General features: G+C 42.2%; 1 non-coding gene across 1 annotated transcript; it reads right to left on the minus strand.

The window, feature by feature from the left end:
* Positions 1-2,285: 2,285 nt before the first annotated feature.
* TRNAT-AGU (transfer RNA threonine (anticodon AGU)) lies at positions 2,286-2,358 on the minus strand. Its single transcript has one exon. It is a non-coding gene; the product is annotated as a tRNA-Thr (tRNA).
* Positions 2,359-3,276: the final 918 nt, after the last annotated feature.

Raw genomic sequence — 3,276 nt, forward strand, 5'->3', positions numbered from 1 at the left:
AACAAGTTTTCTATGAGATACAGGAAGGTACCTTTAGAGGTCCTTAAACAAAGCAATAAAAGACTGTCTAGATCTGGATTAGGACAGGTCATGACTTCAAAGAGCAAGAGTTCTTCCTGAGTAAATCCATAAGTGGACCAGCCTTCTTACAGTTCTTTTGACAGAGCTACACAACCTTTCCTGCATCTCTGAACGCAGGTGTAGCATTTCCATTTCACAGATCAACAAGGATGAAGAGGTGCCCTTCCTCCCTCCCATGTTTACATGGGCTTGAAGATATGGATATAAACGACTTTACCCTCTTCACCCCTCCTGTCAAGCTCTATCTTTGAAAAGCCCTGTTTTCATCAGAGAAAAAGATGATGGATGATCATTATCATGGATCATCATGGATGACTAGGGCCACTGCAATAATCTGAGGGCTGGATGACCTCTCCTGTGAGGAGAGACTGAGAGCTGGGGTTGTTCAGCCTGGAGAAGAGAAGGCTCTGGGGAGATCTTACTGTGGCGTTTTAATACTTAAAGGAAGCATATGAGAAAGATGGGGACAAGATTTTTAGCAGGGCCTGTTGTGATAGGACAAGGGGTGATGGTTGGTTTTAAACTAAAAGAGGGAAGATTCAGAATGGATATAAGGAAGAAATGTTTTACAAGGAGGGAGGCAAAACCCTGCCACAGGTTGCCCAGAGAGGGCATCCTGTTTCCATCCCTGGAAACATTTGAGGTCAGACTGGACAGGGCTCTGAGCAGCCTGGTCTGGTTGAAGATGTCCCTGCTCACTGCAGGGGGGTTGGGCTAGATGGCCTCTAAAGGTCCCTTCCAAATCAAACCGTTGTATGATTCTATGATTCTGTGATTCTATGATTGACACAAAGGGATTTAGGTAGGACAGGGTCCAAGGTCCACTGTTAAAAATGATGTTTGCATCAGACCCAAGTTTAACAAGGAGCATCAGTATGTTTGGTGTTAAGCATTGCAGCAGGGTTACTGGGGAGAGGAGTTTTTACGTCAATATTAAGTACTGTCTAGATTAAGAATTCAGCAAAACATATCCTGAACATTTGTCATTTTTGCATAGAGATGAAAGACATTAATTTTTCAAAGGATCATTTCCATTACTACCAGGCTCAGCTAAGTTGAAACCATAAGCCTGATCGCAAAAGTGAACTTGAATCACAAAGATCTTCTTGGATATTGCTCAGCAGTGTCATATGAAAGCAAAATAATGAGATAAACTGGAATGAGGGACAGGGTAAATAGATGTATAGCCACAACAGTCTGGAAACAGATTCCCTTTCAGTAAAACACATCTGTCCATTTTCCATTACCTTGGGTTACAATAACAATAACAATAACTTGTGCTAGTTTATTAGGTTGCAGATTAATGGGAATCCTGCTGATTTCTGTTTCTTTAGCCTTACTGTGATATATACAGAGGAAAGCTAGGAAATTCCTGCAGGTCACTTCTCATGTGGAAAAAACACACCAGCCCACCAGAGCTATAATGTGCTCACTGTTTTGAGAAAACAGCTGTAAGGCAACAGGCTGAACAGAGGCAACCAAAGCGCTGTGGCCCTCCTGACACCCAGTGCTCCCCTCCACAAGTCAAAATGTTTCAGGCTTTTGAGCCTTTTTTCTGTCATATGGAAAAAGCTCTTTTCAGATTCAGAAATGTCCTTTTCCATCACTGGTTTGGATTGTTTTGATGGAACAAAATAGGAAGTCTATTTGAAAGTGAGCAAAAAAATGGGAAATGTGCGAAGGCAGAGTAAATGCAAAATAGCTTAATTCCTAGCTTTTTCTTTTTTATTAAAAACTATAAATTTCCAGCCCCCCCAGCAGAACTCTGAAGAAGACCAATGTTACTATTTGTCCACAAAACATATTTATAGTTTTTTCAGCCAGCTCTGTAATTACTGAGCTCTGGAAACACAATTTGATTGTCCTGTTGAAGTATGAAGAGATGAACCAGATCAGACTGTAAACATCTAGCAGCCATTTCAGGTTTCTTTATCAATGAGTTTCATAATGTCTGTGAGGTTCAGAAGGCTTTCAATCCCATAATTAGGTATCTCCTAACTCTGCTATACTTTCAAAACATTTCAAGGTATTCTTTCATTCTCTGACCATTGCTATTGGTCTCTGCTTCTCTTGGTATGGTCATTATATGACGCTTGTATTTCACCCAGGCTGAGGTGGATGCCCCTAAAACTGATGCCAGCAACATTTTAGGAAAAAGCAGGAAGACAAAGGCGTAGGTCTTCACAGGAGGTACAAATACCCCCAGGCTCCAGTGAGATTTGAACTCACGACCCCTGGTTTACTAGACCAGTGCTCTAACCCCTGAGCTATGGAGCCCCTACTATTTCTGTGGTTTTCCCTTTACAAATATTTAATCTAGTTTTCTCAGTTAATTATGCAGTGAAATAAAACCTGCTCTGCCAGATAATCCTGCTCCAAAGATTTGTATTCTCTTTCCAAACAGCACTAACACAAAATCAGTCGCAAAACTAGCAACACAATAGGTTGATTCAAACCGGGATTTTACTCTCCTGCAGCTCATCCCTGCAAGGACGTCGACAGAGAGACACAGCTACCCTTTCCCCAGCCAAGTAGCTTGCGAAGTTTACAGACAAGAAGCAATCATATTTTGCCTCTTCATAGTTGTTGCACTAATTTCTCAAAGAAGAAAGTTAAGCTTCTAAAAAATAGCTCTTTATAACGCACTGCTTTGCATTGGAAATCAGCTGTGTATTTGCTTTTTTACTCTTGGCTCTTTAAATGTCTTCGTGATGATTCCTTTTTAGGAGCCATGACATGCTTTGGGTACTATGACTGATGCGTGCACTTTCACATTTCAGAGCTAATCGTTGGTGTCTGAAATTTCAGGGCAATCTTTCGTGTAGTTTCATTCTACACTGAAGGTAGCTAGAAAGGCCATTCATTCTGTTTCCTCCCTCAATAACACACCCGTGCAACATTAAGAGCCTCAGTGTCTCGGAAGCGGTGCTAAAAAGTCTAATGGTGTGCTGGGCTAAAAACGGCAAAGTTCTGCTAGTAGGACAAGGCAGGTGATCCTCCAGGTAATTCAGCAGTGGTGAGGCCACAACTAGAACACTGTCTTCTGGGGTTCTGCTTTTTGTGCTGAGATACCCAGCAACAATCTTCCTGTGTGTGCCTGGACACATGTGCCACCTCAGGCCAGAGGGAACAGATGGGGCCCGCGGAAGCCACGACCAAGTGGAAGAAAAGAAGGTTATCAGGAGTAGTCAGCAT

The sequence above is a fragment of the Opisthocomus hoazin genome, chromosome 19, assembly GCF_030867145.1.
Source record: "Opisthocomus hoazin isolate bOpiHoa1 chromosome 19, bOpiHoa1.hap1, whole genome shotgun sequence".
Taxonomy (NCBI): Eukaryota; Metazoa; Chordata; class Aves; order Opisthocomiformes; family Opisthocomidae; genus Opisthocomus; species Opisthocomus hoazin.